Below are 21,688 nucleotides of genomic sequence, written 5' to 3'. Positions count from 1 at the left end.
TTTTGAGAGCACGATATGTTAAAATCAAATTTTGATGCTACCGGCTCCATAAACAGGACTTGCATCTTGAAAACTTGTTGTGCCTCCAAACATTGATTTTGATGCTCGAAAACTAGGTCTTTTGAGGCACAAGCTCCAAAATGAGCTTCTAAGAGAATGATGTGCGTCAAAATGGAATTTTGATGCTACAGGCTTCGGAATAGGGACTTGCTTCTTAAAACCTTGTTGTCCCTCACAACATTGATTTTGATGTTCTAAAATTAGGGCTTTCAAGAAAAAAGCTCCAAAATGAGGTTCTAAGAGCACGATGTACATCAAAATTGCGTTTTGACGTTACTGACTCTGGAATTGGGACTTGTGTCTTGAAACCTTGTGCCTCCAAACACTAATTTTTATGCTCCAAAAATGAGGCTTTTAAGGCACAACCTCCGAAATGAGATTCTAAGAACACAATGTTTGTCAAAATCGTGCTTTGATGCCATCAGCTTGAGAATCGGGACTTGTAATGTGAAACCTTGTTGTTCCTTTAAACATTGAATTTGATGTTTTGAAACTGGAGCTTTCGAGCAACATGCTCCGAAATGATGTTCTAAGAGCACGATGTGCATCAAAATCACGTTTTGACACTATGGGCTCCCAAATAGGGACTTGTGTCTAAAAAGCTTGTTGTTCCTCCAAAGACCAATTTTGATGCTTCAAAACCGAAGATTTTGAGGCATAAGCTCCAAAACAAGCTTCTAAGAGCACGATGTGCGTGAAAATCAAACTCTGACGCTATTGGTTCCAAAATTAGGGCTTTCAAGACACAAGCTCTGAAATGAGGTTCTAAGAGCACGATGTACATCAAAATTGTGTTTTGACGCTATCAGCTTGAGAATCGAGACTTGTGTCTTGAAACCTTGTTGTGCCTATAAAAATTGATTTTGATGTTCTAAAACTAGAGCTTTCGAGCCCCACACCCCGAAATGAAGATCTAAGACCACGTTGTGCATCAAAATCATGTTTTGACACTAGAGGCTCCAGAATAGGGACTTGCATCTTGAAAGCTTGTTGTTCTTCCAAACAAGAATTTTGATGCTTCAAAACCAGAGATTTTGAGAGATAAGCTCCACAACAAGGTTTTAAGAGCACGATGTGCATCAAAATCAATTTCTAATGCTACTGGCAACAGAATTAGGACTTGCTATTTGAAACCTTGTTGTGCCTCCAAACATCGATTTTGATGCTCCAAAACAGGGGCTTTTGAGGCACAATTTCTAAAACAGGGTTCTAAGAGCACAATGTGCATCAAAATTGAATTTTAATGCTACTGGCTCTAGAATCGGGGCTTGCATCTTGAAACCTTGTTTTGCATCAAAACACTAAATTTGATGCTTTGAAACCCAAGCTTTCAAGGCAAAAGCTTCGAAATGAGGTTCTAAGAGCACGATGTGTGCCAAAATCGGATTTTGATGCTATTGACTCAAGAATTGGGATTTGCGTCTTGAAACCTTGTTGTGCCTCAAAACATTGATTTTGATGCTCCAAAACTGGGTCTTTCGAGGCACAAGCTCTGAAATGAGCTTCTAATAGAATGATGTGCATTAACATGGAATTTTGATGCTACAGGCTCTCAAATAGGGACTTGCTTCTTGAAACCTTGTTGCGCCTCAAAACATTTATTTTGATGTTCCAAAATCAGGGCTTTCAAGGCACAAGCTCTGAAATGAGGTTCTAAGAGCACGATGTACATCAAAATTGTGTTTTGAAGCCACTGACTTTGGAATTGGGACTTTTGTCTTGAAACCTTGTTTTGCTTCAAAACACTAATTTTTATGCTCCAAAAATGAGACTTTTGAGCCACAACCTCCGAAATGAGGTTCTAAGAACACCATGTTTGTCAAACTCATGTTTTGATGCTATGAGCTTGAAAATCGGGACTTGTGTCTTGAAACCTTGTTGTGCATCTAAACATTGATTTTGATGTTTTGAAACTAGAGCTTTCAAGCCACATGCTCCAAAATGAGGTTCTAAGAGCACGATGTGCATCAAAATCATGTTTTGACACTACAAGCTCTGGAATAGGGACTTGCATATTGAAAAGCTTGTTGTGCCTCCAAACATGAATTTCGATGCTTTGAAACCGAAGAGTTTGAGGCATAAGCTCCAAAACAAGGTTCTAATAGCATGATGTGCGTCAAAATCAAATTTTCACTCTACCGACTCGAGAATTAAGACTTGCATCTTGAAACCTTGTTCTGCCTCCAAACATTGATTTTGATGCTCCAAAACTGGCGCTTTTGAGGCACAATTTCTAAAATAGGGTTCTAAGAGAACAATGTGCATCAAAATTGAATTTTGATGCTCCTGGATCTAGAATGAGGGCTTGCATCCTGAAACCTTATTGTGCCTCAAAACACTGATTTTGATGCTCTTAAACTGTGGCTTTCGAGGCACAAGATTCGAAATGAGGTTCTAAGAGCTCACGATGTGCGGCAAAATCAGATTTTGACGATATTGACTCTACAATCAGGACTTGCATCTTCAAACCTTGTTGTGCCTCCAAACACTAATTTTTATGCTCAAAAAATGAGGCTTTTGAGGGACAACCTCCAAAATGAGGTTCTAAGAATACCATGTTTGTTAAAATCATGTTTTGATGCTATCAGCTTGAGAATCGGGACTTGTGTCTTGAAACCTTGTTGTGCCTTTAAACATTAAGTTTGATGTTTTGAAACTGGAGCTTTCGAGCCACATGCTCCGAAACGAGGTTCTAAGAGCATGATGTGCATCAAAATCACGTTTTGACACTATAGGCTCCGGAATAGGGATCTTCAAAGCTTGTTGTGCCTCCAAACAAGAATTTTGATGCTTTGAAACTAAAGATTTTGAGGCATAAGCTCCAAAACAAGGTTCTAATACTAGGATGTGTGTCAAAATCAAATTTTGTCGCTACAAGCTCTAGAATCAGGACTTGCATCCAAAATCAATTTTGATGCTCCAACAGTGAGGCTTTTGAGACACAATTTCTAAAATAGGGTTCTAAGAGCACAATGTGCATCAAAATTGAATTTTGATGCTATTGGCTCTAGAATCAGGGGTTGCATCTTGAAACCTTGTTGTACCTCAAAACATTGATTTTGATGCTCCAAAACTGGGTCTTTCGAGGAACAAGCTCTGAAATGAACTTCTAAGAGAATGATGTGCATCAAAATCAAATTTTGACACAACAGGCTCCGGAATAGGGACTTGCCTCTTGAAACCTTGTTGTGCCTCAAAACATTGATTTTGACGCTACATCAAAATTGCGTTTTGAAGCCACTGACTTTGGAATTGGGACTTTTGTCTTGAAACCTTGTTTTGCCTCAACACACTAATTTTTATGCTCCAAAAATGAGGCTTTTGAGGCACAACCTCCGAAATGAGGTTCTAAAAACACCATGTTTGTCAAAATCATGTTTTGAGAGATAAGTTCCAAACAAGGTTCTAAGAGCACGATGTGCGTCAAAATCAAATTTTAACGCTACCGGCTCCAGAATCAGGACTTGCATCTTGAAACCTTGTTCTGTCTCCAAACATGATGTACATCAAAATTGCGTTTTGATGCTACAGCCTCTAGAATTGCGACTTGTGTCTTGAAACCTTGTTGTGCCTCCAAACACTAATTTTTATACTCCATAAACGAGGATTTTGAGGCGCAACCTCCGAAATGAGGTTCTAAGAACACCATGTTTCTCAAAATTGTATTTTGACGCTACTCGCTCTAGTATGGGGGCTTTCATCTTGAAACCTTGTTGTGCCTCAAAACACTGATTTTGATGCTTTGAAATAGGCCCTTTCGAGGCACAAGCTTCGAAATGAGGTTCTAAGAGCACGATTTGCACCAAAATAAGATTTTGACGCTATTGACTATAGAATCAGGACTTGCATCTTCAAACCTTGTTGTGCCTCCAAATATTGATTTTGATGCTCCAAAACTGAGTCTTTCGAGGCATAAGCTCCGAAATAAGCTTCTAAGAGAATGATGTGCGTCAAAATAGAATTTTGATGCTACAGGCTCTGGAATAGGGACTTGCTTCTTGAAACCTTGTTGTGCCTCAAAACATTGATTGTGATGTTCCAAAATTAGGGCTTTCAAGGCACAAGCTCCAAAATGAGGTTCTAAGAGCATGATGTACATCAAAATTGCATTTTGATATTACCGACTCTGAAATTGGGAATTGTGTCTTGAAACCTTGTTGTGTCTCCAAACACTAATTTTTATGCTCCAAAAATGAGGCTTTTGCGGCACAACCTCCGAAATGAGGATCTAAGAACACCATGTTTGTGAAAATCATGTTTTGACACCATCAGCTTCAGAATCGGGACTTGTGTCGTGAAACGTTGTTGTTCCTTTAAACATTGATTTTGATGTTTTTAAATTGGAGCTTTCGAGCCACACGCTCTGAAATGAGGTTCTAAGAGCACGATGTGCATCAAAATCACATTTTGACAGTACAAGCTTTGGAATAGGGACTTGTGTCTTGAAAGCTTGTTGTCCCTCCAAACACCAATTTTGATGCTTCGAAACCAAATATTTTGAGGTATAAGCTCCAAAACAAGGTTCCAAGAGGACGATGTGCCTCAAAATAAAATTTTGATGCTACCAGCTTAACAATCAGGACATGCATCAAGAAACCTTGTTGTGACTCCAAAAATCGATTTTGATGATCCAAAACTGGAGCTTTTGATGCCTTGTTGTGCCTCAAAACACTAATTTTGATGCTTCGAAACTAGGGCTTTACAAGCTTCAAAATGAGTTTCTAAGAGCACTTGTGTGCCAAAATCGGATTTTGATGCTATTGACTCTAGAATCGGGACTTGCATCTTGAAACCTTGTTGTGCTTCCAAAGATTAATTTTGATTCTCCAAAACTAGGTCTTTCGAAGCACAAGCTCTGAAATGAGCTTTTAAGAGAATTATGTGCGTCAAAATGGAATTTTGATGCTACAGGCTCCGGAATAGGGGCTTGTTTCTTGAAACCTTGTTGTGCCTCAAAACAATTATTTTGATGATCCAAAACTGGAGCTTTTGAGGCACAATTTCTAAAACAGGGTTCTAAGAGCACAATGTGCATCAAAATTAAATTTCAATGCTTCTGGCTCTAGAATCGGGGCTGGCATCTTGAAACCTTGTTGTGCCTCAAAACACTGATTTTGATGCTCCGAAACTAGGACAAGCTTTGAAATGAGATTCTAAGAGCACGATGTGTGCCAAAATCAGATTTTGATGCTATTGACTTTAGAAATGGGACTTGTATCTTGAAACCCTAATTTTGATGCTCCAAAGCTGGGTCTTTCAAGGCACAAGCTTCGAAATGAGCTTCTAAGAGAATGCGTCAAAATGGAATTTTGACACTACAGGCTCCAGAATAGGGACTTGCTTCTTGAAACCATGTTGTGCCTAAAAACATTGATTTTAATGTTCCAAAATCAGGGCTTTGAAGGCACAATCTCTGAAATGAGCTTCTATGAGCAATATGTACATCAAAATTGCGTTTTGATGCTACCGACTCTGGAATTGGGACTTGTGTCTTGAAACCTTGTTGTGCCTCCAAACACTAATTTTTATGCTCCAAAAATGACGATATTGAGGCACAACCTCTGAAATAAGGTTCTAAGAACACCATGTTTGTCAAAATCGTGGTTTGACGCTATCAGCTTGAGAATCGGGACATGTGTCTTGAAAATTTGTTGTGCCTTTAAACATTGATTTTGATGTTTTGAAATTGGAGCTTTTGATCCACACGCTCCAAGATAAAGTTCTAAAATAGGGTTCTAAGAGCACAATGTGCATCAAAATTGAATTTTGATTCTTCTGGCTCTAGAATCGGGGCTTGCATCTTGAAACCTTGTTGAATCTCTAAACATTGATTTTGATGCTCCAAAACTGGGGCTTTTGAGGCACAATTTCTAAAATAGGCTTCTAAAAGCACAATGTGCATCAAAATTGAATTTTGATGCTATTAGCTCTTGAAAGCTTGTATTGCCTAAAAACACTGATTTTGATGCTCTGAAACCGGGTCTTTCGAGGCACAAGCTTCGAAATGAGGTTCTAAGAGCATGATGTGCGCCAAAATCAAATTTTGACTCTATTGACTCTAGAATCGAGACTTGCATTTTGAAACCTTGTTGTGCCTCAAAACATTGATTTTGATGCTCCAAAACTAGGTCTTTCAAGGTAGAAACTCTGAAATGAGCTTCCAAGAGAATCCTGTGTGTCAAAATGGAATTTTGACGCGACGGGCTCTAGAGTAGGGACTTGCTTCTTGAAACCTTTTTGTGCCTCAATGAATTGATTTTCATGTTCCAAAATTAGGGCTTTGAAGGCACAAGCTCCGAAATGAGGTTCTAAGAGCACAATGTATATCAAAATTGTGTTCTGATGCTACCGACTGTGAAATCGGGACTCATGTCTTGAAACCTTGTTGTGCCTCCAAACACTTTCTTTTATTTTCCAAAAATGAGGCTTTTGAGGCACAACCTCCGAAATGAGTTTCTAAGAACACCATGTTTGTAAAAATTGTGTTTTGACGCTATCAGCTTGAGAATCAAGAATTGTGTCTTGAAACCTTGTTGTGTCTTTAAACATTGATTTTGATGTTTTGAAACTAGAGCTTTCGAGCCACACACTCCAAAATGAAGTTTTAAGAGCACGCTGTGCATCAAAATCATGTTTTGAAAATACAGGCTTCAGAATAGGGACTTGTGTCTTGAAAGCTTGTTGTGCATCCAAACACCAATTTTGATGCTTTGAAACTGAAGATTTTGAGGCATAAGCTCCAAAACAGGGTTTTGAGAGCATGATGTGCGTCATAATCAAATTTTGATGCTACCGGCTCTAGAATCAGGACTTGCATCTTGAAACCTTGTTGTGCCTCCAAATATGGATTTTGATGCTCAAAAACTGGGTCTTTCAAGGCACAAGCTTCGAAATGAGCTTCTAAGAGCATGATGTACATCAAAATTGTGTTTTAATGCTACTAACTCTCGAATTGGGACTTGTGTCTCGAAACCTTGTTGCTCCTCCAAACATTAATTTTTATGCTCCAAAAATGAGGCTTTTAAGGCACAACCTCCAAAGTGAGGTTCTAACAACACCATGTTCTTCAAAATCATGTTTTGACGCCATCAACTATAGAATCGCGGCTTGTGACGTGAAACACCAATTTTCATGCTTGGAAACCGAAGATTTTGAGGCATAAGATCCAAAACAAGGTTCCAAGAGGACGATGTGCCTCAAAATCAAATTTTGATGCTACCGGCTCTAGAATCTGCACTTGCATCAAGAAACCTTGTCGTGCCTCCAAAAATCGATTTTGGTGATCCAAAACTAGAACTTTTGAGGCATAATTTCTAAAAAAGGGTTCTAAGAGCACAATGTGCATCAAAATTGAATTTTGATGCTACTGGCTCTAGAATCAGGACTTGTATTTTGAAACCATGTTGTGCCTCAAAACACTGATTTTGATGCTCTGAAACATAGGCTTTCGACGCACAAGCTTCAAAATAATGTTATAAGAGGATGATGTGCACCAAAATCAGTTTTTGATGCTATGGACTCTAGAATCGGGACTTGCATCTTCAAATATTGTTATGCCTCAAAACATTCATTTTGATGTTCCAAAATCAGGGCTTTCAAGCCACAAGCTCTGAAATGAGGTTCTAAGAGCACGATGTACATCAAAATTGTATTTTGACGCTACCGACTCTGGAATTCGGACTTGTGTCTTGACTCTACTTGGTTGTGTTTTGACTCTACCGGCTCAAGAATCAGGACTTGCATCTTGAAACCTTGTTGTGCCTCCAAACATCAATTTTCATGCTCCAAAACTGGGGCTTTTGAGGCACAATTTCTAAAACAATGTTCTAAGAGCACAATGTGCATCAAAATTGAATTTTGATGCTCCTTGCTCTAGAATCCGGGCTTGCATCTTGGAACCTTGTTGTGCCTCAAAACACTTATTTGGATGCTTTGAAATTGTGGCTTTCGAGGCACAAGGTTCGAAATGAGGTTCTAAGAGCATGGTGTGCGCCAAAATCAGATTTTGACGATATTGACTGTACTATCGGGACTTGCTTCTTGAAACCTTGTTGTGCCTCCAGACATTGATTTTGATGCTCCAAAACTGGGTCTTTCAAGCCACAAGCTCCGAAATGAGCTTCTAACAGAATGATGTGCGTCAAAATGGAATTTTGACGCTACAGGATTCAGAATAGGGACTTGCTTCCTGAAACCATTTTGTGCCTCAAAACATTGATTTTGATGTTCCCAAATCAGGGCTTTCAAGGCACAAGCTCCGAAATGAGGTTCTAAGAGAACGATGTCTTGAAACCTAGTTGTGCCTTGAAACATTGATTTTGATGTTTTGAAAATGGAGCTTTTGAGAAACACGCTCCGAAATGAGGTTCTAAGAGAACGATGTGCATCAAAATCACGTTTTGACATTACAAGCTCTGGAATAGGGACTTGCATCATGAAAGCTCGTTGTGCCTCCAGACACGAATTTTGATGCTTTGAAACTGAAGATTTTGAGGCATAAGCTCTAAAACAAACTTCTAAGAGCACAATGTGTGTCAAAATCAAATTTTCACGCTACCGGCTCAAGAATCTGGACTTGCATCTTGGAACCTTGTTTTGCCTCGAAACATCGATTTTGATGCTACAAAATTGGGCCTTTTCAGCCAAAATTTCTAAAACAGGGTTCTAAGAACACAATGTGCATCAAAATTAAATTTTGATGCTATTGGCTATAGAATCAGGGCTTGCATCTTGAAACCTTGTTATGCCTCAAAACACTTATTTTGATGCTTTGAAACTAGGGCATTCAAGGCACAAGCTTCAAAATGAGGTTCTAAGAGCACGATGTGCGCCAAAATCAAATTTTGACGCTATTGACTCTAGAATCGAGACTCGCATCTTCAAACCTTGTCGTTCCTTTAAATATTGATTTTGATGTTTTGAAAATCGAGCTTTGGAGCCACACGCTCTGAAATGAAGTTAGAAGAGCATGATGTGCATAAAAATCACATTTTGACACTACAAGCTCCGGAATAGGGACTTGTGTCTTGAAAGCTTGTTGTGCCTCCAAACACCAATTTTGATGCTTCAAAACCAAAGATTTTGAGGTATAAGCTCCAAAATAAGGTTCTAAGAGCAAGATGTTCGTCAAAATCAAATTTTGACACTACCGGCTCTAGAATCAGGACTTGCATCTTGAAACTCTGTTGTGCCTCCAAACATCGATTTTGATGATCCAAAACTAGAGCTTTTGAGGCACAATTTCTAAAACTGGATTCTAAGAGCACAATCTGCATCAAAATTGAATTTTGATGTTACTGGCTCTAGAATCAAGGCTTGCATCTTGAAACCTTGTTGTGCCTCAAAACACTGATTTTGATGCTCTGAAACCGAGGCTTTCACGATGTTCGACAAAATCAAATTTTGATGCTATTGACTCTAGAATCGGGACTTGCATCTTGAAACATTGTTGAGCATCCAAACATTGATTTTGATGCTCCAAAACTTAGTCTTTCAAGGCAAAAGCTCTGAAATGAGCTTCTAAGAGAATGATGTGCGTCAAAACTCGGTCTTTCGAGGCAAAAGCTCTGAATTTTGACACTACAGGCTCTTGAATACGGACTTGCTTCTTGAAACCTTATTGTGCCTCAAAACATTGATTTTGATGTTCCAAAATCAGGGCTTTTAAGGCACAAGGTCCGAAATGAGGTTCTAAGAGCATGATGTACATCAAAATTGCATTTTGACATTACGAACTCATGAATTGGGACATGTGTGTTGAAACGTTATTGTGCCTTTAAACATTAATTTTGATGTTTCCAAATTGATGTTTTGACACTACAGGCTCCGGAATAGGGACTTGCCTTTTGAAAGCTTTTTGTGCCCCCAAACACCAATTTTGATGATTCAAAACCAAAGATTTTGAGGCATAAGCTCCAAAACAAGGTTCTAAGAGCACGATGTACATAAAAATCAAATTTTGACGCTACCGGCTCCAGAATCAGGACATGCATCTTGAAACCTTATTGTGCCTCCAAACATCGATTTTGATGCTCCAAAACTAGGGCTTTTGAGGCACAATTTCTAAAACATGGTTCTAAGAGCACAATGTGCATCAAAATTGAATTTTGATGCTTCTGGTTCTAGAATCAGGGCTTGCATCTTGAAACCTTGTTGTGCCTCAAAACACTGATTTTGATGCTTTGAAACTGGGGCTTTCGAGGCACAAGCTTTGAAATGAGGTTCTAAGAGCACGATGTGGGCCCATAATCAGATTTTGATGCTATTGACTCTAGAATCGAGACTTGCATCTTGAAACCTTGTTGTTCCTCCAAACATTAATTTTGATGCTCCAAAAGAGGGGCTTTCAAGGCACAAGCTCTGAAATGATCTTCTAAGAGAATCATGTGCGTCAAAATGGAATTTTGATGGTACAATCTCTGGAAAAGGGACTTGCTTCTAGAAACTTTGTTGTGCCTGAAAACATTGATTTTAATGTTTCAAAATCAGGGCTTTCAAGGCACAAGCTCTGAAATGAGGTTCTATGAACACGATGTACATCGAAATTGCGTTTTGACACTCCCGACTCTGGAATTGGGACTTGTGTCTTGAAACCTTGTTGTGCCTCCAAACACTAATTTTTATGCTCCAAAAATGAGGCTTTTGTGGAACAACCTCCGAAATGAGGTTCTAAGAACACCATTTTGTCAAAATCGTGTTTTAATGCTATAAGCTTGAGAATCGGGACTTGTGTCTTGAAACATTTTTGTGCCTTTAAACATTGATTTCGATGTTTTAAAACTAGAGCTTTCAATCCACACACTCCGAAATGAGGTTCTAAGAGCACGATGTGCATCAAAATCAAATTTTGACACTACCGGCTCCAGAATCAGGACTTGCATCTTGAAACCTTGTTGTGTCTCCAAACGTCGATTTTGATCCTCCAAAATTGGGGCTTTTGAGGCACAATTTCTAAAATAGGGTTCTAACAGCACAATTTAAATCAATATTGAATTTTGATGCTATTGGCTCTAGAATCAGGGCTTGCATCTTGAAACCTTGTTGTGCCTCAAAACACTAATTTTGATGCTCCGAAACAGGGGCTTTCGAAGCACAATCTTCAAAATGAGATTTTCAAAGCACAATGTACGCCAAAATCAGATTTTTAGCTATTGACCCTAGAATCGGGACTTGCATCTTGAAACCTTGTTGTGCCTCAAAACATTGATTTTGATATTCCAAGATAAGGGCTTTCAAGGCACAAGCTCTTAAATGAGGTTTTAAGAGCACGATGTACATCAAAATTGTGTTTTCACACTACCGACTCTGGAATTGGGACTTGTGTCTTGAAACCTCGTTGTCCATCGAAACACTAATTTTTATGCTCCAAAAATGACGCTTTGAGGTACAACCTTCAAAACGAGGTTCTAAGAAAACCATGTTTGTGAAAATCTATTTTGACACTATCAAATTGAGAATCAGGACTTGTGTCTTGAAACCTTGTTGTGCCTTTCAACATTGATTTCGATGTTTTGAAACTGGAGCTTTCAAGCCACATGCTCGGAAATGAGGTTCTAAGAGCATGATGTGCATCAAAATCACGTTTTGACACTACAGTCTCCAAAATAGGGACTTGCATCTGGAAAGCTTGTTGTGCCTCCAAACACCAATTTTGATGATTCAAAACCAAAGATTTTGAGGCATAAGCTCCAAAACAAGGTTCTACGAGCATGATCTGCGTCAAAATCAAATATTGACGCTACCGGCTCCAAAATCAGGACTTGCATCTTGAAACATTGTTGTGCCTCCATACATCGATTTTGATGCTCCAAAATTGGGGCTTTTGCAGCACAATTTCTAAAACAGGGTTCTAAGAGCACAATGTGCACCAAAATTAGATTTTGATGCTAATAGCTCGAGAATCAGGGCTTGCAACTTGAAACCTTGTTGTGCCTCAAAACATTGATTTTGATGCTCTGAAACAGGGGCTTTCGAGGCACAAGCTTCGAAATGAGGTTCTAAGAGCACGATGTGCGCCAAAATCAAATTTTGACGCTATTGACTCTAGAATCAAGACTTGCATCTTGAAACCTTGTTGTGCCTCTAAACATTGATTTTGACGCTACAGGCTCCAGAATAGGGACTCGCTTTTTGAAACCTTGTTGTGGCTCAATACATTGATTTTGATATTCCAAAATCAGGGCTTTCAAGGCACAAGCTCCGAAATGAGGTTCTTAGAGAACGATGTACATCGAAATTGTCTTTTCACGCTACCGACTCTGGAATTGGGACATGTGTCTTGAAACCTTGTTGTGCCTGCAAACACTAATTTTTATGCTCCAAAAATGAGGGTTTTGAGGAACAACCTCCGAAATGATGTTCTAAGAACACCATGTTTTTCAAAATCTATTTTGACACTATCAGCTTGAGAATCGCTACTTGTCTCATTAAACCTTGTTGTGCTTTTAAACATTGATTTCAATGTTTTGAAACTGGAGCTTTCGAGCCACATGCTTGAAAATGAGGTTCTAAGAGCACGATGTGTATCAAAATCACATTTTGACCCTATAGGCTACAAAATAGGGACTGGCATCTTGAAAGCTTGTTGTGCCTCCAAACACCAATTTCGATGCTTAAAAACCAAACATTTTGAGGCATAAGCTCCAAAACAAGGTTCTAAGAGCATGATGTGCGTCAAAATCAAATTTTGACGCTAGCAGCTATAGAATCAGACCTTGCATCTTAAAATTTTGTTGTTCCTGCAAACATCGATTTTGATGCTCCAAAACTGGGGCGCTTTTGACGCACAATTTCTAAAACAGGGTTCTAAGAGCACAATGTGCATCAAAATTGAATTTTGATGCTACTGGCTCTAGAATCGGGACTTGCATCTTGAAACCTTGTGGTGCCTCAAAACACTGAGTTTGATGCTCAGAAACTGGGGCTTTCGAGGCACAAGCTTTGAAATGAGATTCTAAGAGGACAATGTGCGCTAAAAGCAAATTTTGACGTTATTGACTCTAGAATCGGGACTTGCATTTTGAAAACTTGTTGTGCCTGCAAACATTGATTTTGATGCTCCAAAACTGGGTCTTTCGATGTACAACCTCCAAAATGAGCTTCTAAGAGAATGATGGGCATCAAAATGGAATTTTGATGCTACAGGCTCGGAATAGGGACTTGCTTGTTGAAACCTTGTTGTGCCTCAAAATATTTATTTTTATGTTCCAAAATCCCTTTCAAGCCACAAGCTCCGAAATGAGGTTCTAAGAGCATGATGTTTGTCAAAATCATGTTTTGACGCTATCAACTTGATAATTAGGACTTGTGTCGTGAAACCTTTTTGTGCTTTTAAACATTGATTTTGATGTTTTAAAGCTTGTTGTGCCTCCAAACACCAATTTTGATGCTTCGAAACTAAAGATTTTGAGGCCTCAGCACCAAAACAAGGTTCTAAGAGCACCATGTGCGTCAAAATCAAATTTTGATGCTATTGGCTCTAGAATGAGGACTTGCATCTTGAACCCTTGTTGTGCCTCCAAACATCGATTTTGATGCTCTTAAACTGGGGCTTTTGAGGCACAATTTCTAAAACAGGGTTCTAAGAGCACAGTATGCATCAAAATTGAATTTTGATGCTACTCGCTCTAGAATCGGGGCTTGCATCTTTAAACCTTGTTGTGCCTCCAAACATTGATTTTGATGCTCCAAAACTAGGTCTTTCGAGGGACAAACTCCAAAATGAGCTTCTAAGAGAATGATGTGCATCAAAATGGAATTTGGACGCTACAAGCTACGGAATAGGGACTTGCTTCTTGAAAAAAATTTGTGCCTCAAAACATTTATTTTGACGCTATCGACTCTGGAAAAAAGACTTGTGTCTTGAAACCTTTTTGTGCCTCCAAACACTAATTTTTATGCTCCAAAAATGAGGCTTTTCAGGCACGACCTCCAAAATGAGGTTCTAAGAACACCGTGTTTGTCAAAATTGTGTTTTGATGCTCCAAAACCTGGGCTTTCGAGGCACAACCTTCGAAATGAGGTTCTAAGAGCACGATGTGCGCCAAAATCAGTATTTGATGCTATTGACTCTAGAATCGGGACTTGCATCTTGAAAGCTTCTTATGGCTCCAAACATTGATTTTGATGCTCCAAAACTGGGTCTTTCGAGGCAAAAGCTCCGAAATGAGCTTCTAGGAGAATGATGTGTGTCAAACTAGAATTTTGACACTACAGGCTTCGAAATAGGGAATTGCTTCTTAAAACCTTGTTGTCCCTCAAAACATTGATTTGTATCTTGAAACGTTGTTGTGCCTCCAAACACTAATTTTTATGCTCCAAAAACAAGGCTTTTGAGTCACAATGTCCGAAATGAGGTTCTAAGAACACCATGTTTTTCAAAATCAGCTTGAGAATCACGACTTGTGTCTTGAAACCTTGTTGTGCTCTGAAATAGGGACTTGCATCTTCAAAGCTTATTGTGCCTCCAAACACCAATTTCGATGCTTTGAAACTGAAGCTTTTGGGGCATAAGCTCCAAAACAAGGTTCTAAATCCAATTTTGATGCTACTGACTCCAGAATTAGGACTTACATCTTGAAACCTTGTTGTGCCTCCAAACATCGATTTTGATGCTCCAAACCTAACGCTTTTGAGGCACAACATCTAAAACAGGGTTTTAAGAACACAATGTTCATCAAAATTGAATTTTGATGCTAGTGGCTCTAGAATCGGGGCTTGCATCATGAAACCTTGTTGTGCCTCCAAACATTGATTTTGATGCTCCAAAATAAGGTCTTTCGAGGTACAAGCTCCGAAATGAGCTTCTAAGAGAATGATGTGCATCAAAATTGATGCTACAGGCTTTGGAATAGGCACTTGCTTCTTGAAACCTTGTTGTGCCACAAAACATTGATTTTGATCTTCCAAAATCAAGGCTTTCAAGGCAAAACCTACGTAATCAGCTTGAGAATCGGGACTTGTGTGGTGAACCTTACATTGCCTTTAAACATTGATTTTGATGTTCAGAAACTGGAGGTTTCGAGCCACATGCTCCGAAATGAGGTTCTAAGAGCAAGAAATGCATCAAAATCATGTTTTGACACTACAGGCTCCGGAATAGGGAGTTGCATCTTGAAAGCTTGTTGTGCCTCCAAACACCAATTTTGATGCTTCAAAACCGAAGATTTTGAGGTATAAGCTCCAAAACAAGGTTCTAAGAACATGATGTGCATCAAAATCAAATTCTAACGCTACCGGTTTCAGAATCAGGATTTGCATCTTGAAACCTTGTTGTGCCTCCAAACATCAATTTTGATGCTCCAAAATAGGGGCTTTCAAGGCACAATTTCTAAAACTGGGTTCTAAGAGCATAGTGTGCATCAAAATTGAATTTTGATGCTACTGGCTCTAGAATTTGGGCTTGCATCTTGAAACCTTGTTGTGCTTCAAAACACTAATTTTGATGCTCTGAAACTGGGGCTTTCGAGGCACAAGCTTCAAAATGAGGTTCTAAGAGCACGATGTGTGCCGAAAACAAATTTTGACGCTAATGACTCTAGAATCGGGACTTGCATCTTCAAACCTTGTTGTGCCTTTAAACATTGATTTTGATGCTCGAAAACTGGGTCTTTCGAGGCACAAGCTCCGAAATGAGATTCTAAGAGAATTATGTGCATCAAAATGGAAATTTGACACTACAGGCTCCAGAATATGGACTTGCTTCTTGAAACCTTGTTGTGCCTCAAAACATTGATTTTGATGTTCTGAAATGAGGTTCTAACAGCACGATGTACATCAAAGTTGTGTTTTGATGCTACCGACTTTGGAATTGGGACTTGTGTCTTCAAACCTTGTTGTGCCTCCAAACACTAATTTTTATGCTAAAAAAAGGAGGCTTTTGAGGCACAACCTCTGAAATGAGGTTCTAAGAACACCATGTTTGTCAAAATCGTGTTTTCACGCTATCAGCTTGAGAATCAGGACTTGTGTGTTGAAACCTTGTTGTAGAATCGGGGCTTCCATCATAATAGCATTTTGACGCTGTCGACTCCGGGATTGGGACTTGTGTTTCAAAACCTTGTTGTGCCTCCAAACTTTAATTTTTATGCTCCAAAAATGAGGCTTTTGAGGTACAACCTCCGAAATGAGGTTCTAAGAACACCATGTTTGTCCATATCATGTTTTGATGCCATCAACTTGAGAAACGGGACTTTTGTCATGAAACCTTGTTGTGCCTTTAAACATTGATTTTGATGTTTCGAAACTGGAGCTTTCGAGCCACTTGCTCCGAAATGAGGTTCTAAGAGCATGATGTGCATCAAAATCACGTTTTGACACTACATGCTTCATAATAGGGACTTACATCTTGAAAGCTTGTTGTGCCTCCAAACACTAATTTTTAAGCTCCAAAAATGAGGCTTTTGAGGCACAACCTCCGAAATGAGGTTCTAAGAACAACATGTTTGTCAAATTCGTGTCTTAACACTATCAGCTTGAGAATCGAGACTTGTGTCTTGAAACCTTGTTGTGCCATTAAACATTGATTTTGATTTTCTAAAACTAGAGCATTTGAGCCACACGCTCCAAAATGAAGTTCTAAGACCACGATGTGCATCAAAATCATGTTTTGACACTACAGGCTCCAGAATAGGGACTTGCGTCTTGAAAGCTTGATGTTCTTCCAAACACCAATTTTGATGCTTCAAAACCAAAGATTTTGAGAGATAAGCTCCAAAACAAGGTTCTAAGAGCATGATGTGCATCAAAATCAAATTCTGATGCTACTGGCTATAGAATCAGGACTTGCATTTTGAAACCTTGTTGTGACTCCAAACATCGATTTTGATGCTCCAAAACAGGGGCTTTTGAGGCACAATTTCTAAAATAGGGTTCTAAGAGCACAATGTGCATCAAAGTTGAATTTTGATGCTAGCTCTAGAATCAGGGCTTGCATTTTGAAACCTTGTTGTGCCTTAAAACAATGATTTTGATGCTCCGAAATTAGGGATTTTGAGCCACAAGCTTCAAAATGAGGTTCTAAGAGCACGATGTACGCTAAAATTAGATTTTGACGCTTTTGACTCTAGAATTGGGACTTGCATCTTGAAACCTTGTTGTGCCTCCAAACATTGACTTTGATGCTCCAAACCTGGGTCTTTCGAGGCACAAGCTCTGAAATGATGTGCCTCAAAATGGAATTTTGACACTATAGGTTCTGGAATAGGGACTTGCTTCTTGAAACCTTGTTGTGCCTCGAAACATTGATTTTGATGTTCCAAGATCAAGGCTTTCAAGGTAGAAGCTCGAAAATGAGGTTCACGATGTACACCAAAATTGTGTTTTGACGCTACCGACTTTGGAATTGGGACTTATGTCTTGAAACATTGTTGTGCATCCAAACACTAATTTTTATGCTCTAGAAATGAGGCTTTTGAGGCACAACCTCAGAAATGAGGTTCTAAGAACACCATGTTTGTAAAAATTGTGTTTTGATGCTATCAGATTGAGAATGGGGACTTGTGTCTTGAAACCTTTTTGTGCCTTTAAACATTGATTTTGATGTTTTGAAAATGGAGCTTTCGAGTGACCCACTCCAAAATGAGGTTCTAAGGGCACGATATGCACCAAAATCACGTTTTGACACTATAGGCTCCGAAATAGGGACTTGCATCTTGAAAGCTTATTTGCCTACAAACATGAATTTCGATGCTTCAAAACCAAAGATTTTGAGGCATAAGCTCCAAAACAAGGTTCTAAGAGCACGGTGTGCGTCAAAATCAAATTTTGACTCTACCGACTCAAGAATCAGGACTTGCATCTTGAAACCTTGTTGTGCCTCCAAACATCAATTTTGATGCTCCAAAACTGGGGCTTTTGAGGCACAATTTCTAAAACGGGGTTCTAAGAGCACAATGTGCATCAAAATTGAATTTTCATGCTATTGGCTCTAGAATCGGGGCTTGCATCTTGAAACCTTATTGTGCCTCAAAACATTGATTTTGATGCTCTGAAACCAGGGCTTTCGAGGCACAAGCTTCGAAATGAGGTTCTAAGAGCACGATGTGTGCCAAAATTAGATTTTTATGATATTGACTCTAGAATCAAGATTTGCATCTTGAAACCTTGTTGTGCCTCCAAACATCAATTTTGATGCTCCACAACTAGGGCTTTTGAGGCACAATTTCTAAAATAGGGTTCTAAGAGCACAATGTGCATAAAGATTGAATTTTGATGCTACTGGCTCTAGAATCGGGGCTTGCATCTTGAAACCTTGTTGTGCCTCAAAACAATGATTTTGATGCTCCGCAACTGGGGCTTTCGAGGCACAAGCTTCGAAATAAGGTTCTCAGATCCCGATGTAACCCAAATTAGATTTTGACGCTATTGACTCTAGAATCGGGACTTGCATCTTGAAACGTTGTTGTGCCTCCAAACATTGATTTTGATGCTCCGAAACTAGGTCTTTTGAGGCACAAGCTCCGAAATGAGCTTCTAAGAGAATGATGTGCGTCAAAATCGAATTTTGACGCTATAGGCTCTAGAATAGTGACTTGCTTCTTGAAACCTTTTTGTGCCTTTAAACTTTGATTTTGATGTTTGGAAACTGGAGCTTTCAAGCCACATGCTCCGAAATGAGGTTCTAACACCAAGATGTGCATCAAAATCATGTTTTGACACTACAGGCTCTGAAATAGGGACTTGCGTCTTGAAAGGTTGTTGTGCCTCGAAACACCAATTTTGATGCTTTGAAATCAAAGATTTTGAGGCATAAGCTCCAAAACAAGGTTCTAAGAGCATGATGTGCATCAAAATCAAATTTTCATGCTACCGGCTCCAGAATTAGTACTTGCAACTTGAAACCTTATTGTGCTTCCAAACATCAATTTTGATGCTCCAAAATTAGGGATTTTGAGGCACAATTTCTAAAATAGGGTTCTAAGAGCACAATGTGCATCAAAATTGAATTTTGATGGTACTGGCTCTAGAATTGGGGCTTGCATCTTGAAACATTATTGTGCCTCAAAACGCTGATTTTGATGCTCTAAAACCGGGGTTTTCGAGTTTCAAGCTTCAAAATGAGGTTCTAAGAGCACGATGTGTGCCAAAATCATATTTTGACGCTATTGACTCTACTATCGAGACTTGCATTTTGAAACTTTATTGTGCCTCTAAACATTGATTTTGATGCTTAAAAACTGGGTCTTTCGAAGCACAAGCTCCGAAATGAGCTTGTAAGAGAATGATGTGCATCAAAATAGAATTTTGACATTACAGGCTCCAGAATAGGGACTTGCTTCTTGAAACCTTGTTGTGCCTCAAACCTTTGATTTTGATGTTCCAAAATCAGGGCTTTCAAGGCACAAGCTCCAAAATGAGGTTCTAAGAGCATGATGTACATAAAAATTATGTTTTGATGCTACCGACTCTGGAATTGGGATTTGTATCTTGAAACCTTGTTGTGCCTCCAAACACTAATTTTTATGCTCCAAAAACGAGGCTTTTGAGGCACAACCTCCGAAATGAGGTTCTAAGAACACCATGTTTTTCAAAATCAGCTTGAGAATCAGGACTTGTGTCTTGAAACCTTGTTGTGCTTCAGAATAGGGACTTGCTTCTTCAAAGCTTGTTGTGCCTCCAAACACCAATTTCGATGCTTGGAAACCGAAGATTCTGAGGCATAAGCATAAAAAGAAGGTTCTAAATCAAATTTTGATGTTACCAACTCTAGATTCAGGACTTGCATCTTGAAACCTTGTTGTGCCTCCAAAAATCAATTTTGATGCTCCAAAACTGGGGCTTTTAAGGCACAATTTCTAAAACAGGGTTCTAAAACCACAATGTGCATCAAAATTGAGGTTTGATGCAACTAGCTCTAGAATCGGGGCTTACATCTTGAAACCTTGTTGTGCCTCAAAACACTGATTTTGATTCTCTGAAACCGGGGCTTTCGAGGCACAAACTTTGAAATGAGGTTCTAAGAGCACGATATGCACCAAAATCAGTTTTTGATGTTATTGACTCTAGAATCGGGACTTGCATCTCTGAAACCGGGGCTTTAGAAATTGTGCCTCAAAACACTGATTTTGATTCTCTGAAACCGGGGCTTTCGAGGCACAAACTTTGAAATGAGGTTCTAAGAGCACGATATGCACCAAAATCAGTTTTTGATGTTATTGACTCTAGAATCGGGATTTTGATTCTCTTGAAACCTTGTTGTGCCCCAAAACACTAATTTTTATGCTCCAAAAACAAGGCTTTTCAGGCACAACCTCCATAATGGGATTCTAAGAACATTATGTTTGTCAAAATCGTGTTTTGACACTATCACCTTGAGAATCAGGACTTGTGTCTTTAAACCTTGTTGTGCCTTTAAACATTGATTTTGATGTTTTGAAACTGGAGCTTTCAAGCCACACGTTCTGAAACGAGGTTCTAAGAGCACAATGTGCATCTAAATCACGTTTTGACACTACAGGCTCCAGAATAGGGACATGTGTCTTGAAAGTTTATTGTGCCTCCAAACACCAATTTTGATGATTCAAAACCGAAGATTTTGAGGCATAATCTTCAAAACAAGGTTCTAAGAGCACGATATGCGTCAAAATCAAATTCTGATGCTACTAGCTCTAGAATCAGAACTTGCATTATGAAACCTTGTTGTGCCTCCAAACATCAATTTTCATGCTCCAAAATTGGGGCTTTTGAGGTACAATTTCTAAACTAGGGTTCTAAGAGCACAATGTGCATCAAAATTGAATTTTGATGCTACTGCTCTAGAATCGGGGCTTGCATTTTGAAACCATGTTGTGCCTCAAAACACTGATTTTGATGCTCTGAAACTGAGGCTTTCGACACACAAGCTCCGAAATTAGGTTTTAAGAGCACGATGTGCGCAAAAATCAGATTTTGATGCTATTGACTCTAGAATTGGGACTTGCATCTTGAAACATTGTTGTGCCTCCAAAAATTTATTTTGATGCTCCAAAACTCAGTCTTTCAAGGCAAAAGCTCTGAAATGAGCTTCTACGAGAATGATGTGCGTCAAAATGGAATTTTGAGATGCTATTAGCTTGAGAATTTCGACTTGTGTCTTGAAACCTTATTGTGCCTTTAAATATTGATTTTGATGTTTTGAAACTGGAGCTTTTGAGCCACACGCTCCGAAATGAGGTTCTAAGAGCACGATGTGCATCAAAATCATGTTTTGAAACTACAGGCTCCGGAATAGGGACTTGTGTCTTGTAAGCTTGTTGTGCCTCCAAACACCAATTTTGATGCTTTGAAACTAAAGATTTTGAGGCATAAGCTGCAAAAGAAAGGTTCTAAGAGCACAATGTGCGTCAAAATCAAATTTTGACGCTACCAGCTTCAGAAGCAGGACTTGCATCTTGAAACCAGTTGTGCCTCCAAACATCAATTTTGATGCTCCAAAATAGGGGCTATTGACGCACAATGTCTAAAACAGGGTTCTAAGACCACAATGTGCATCAAAATTGAATTTTGATGCTACTGGCTCTAGAATCGGGGCTTGCACTTGAAAACTTGTTGTGCCTCAAAACATTGATTTTGATGATCGAAAACTAGGTCTTTCGAGGCACAAGCTCCAAAATGAGCTTCTAAGAGAATGATGTGCGTCAAAATAGAATTT

Source organism: Cryptomeria japonica, chromosome 9 (genome assembly GCF_030272615.1).
Source record: "Cryptomeria japonica chromosome 9, Sugi_1.0, whole genome shotgun sequence".
Lineage (NCBI taxonomy): Eukaryota > Viridiplantae > Streptophyta > Pinopsida > Cupressales > Cupressaceae > Cryptomeria > Cryptomeria japonica.
This window is presented reverse-complemented; position numbering follows the sequence as displayed.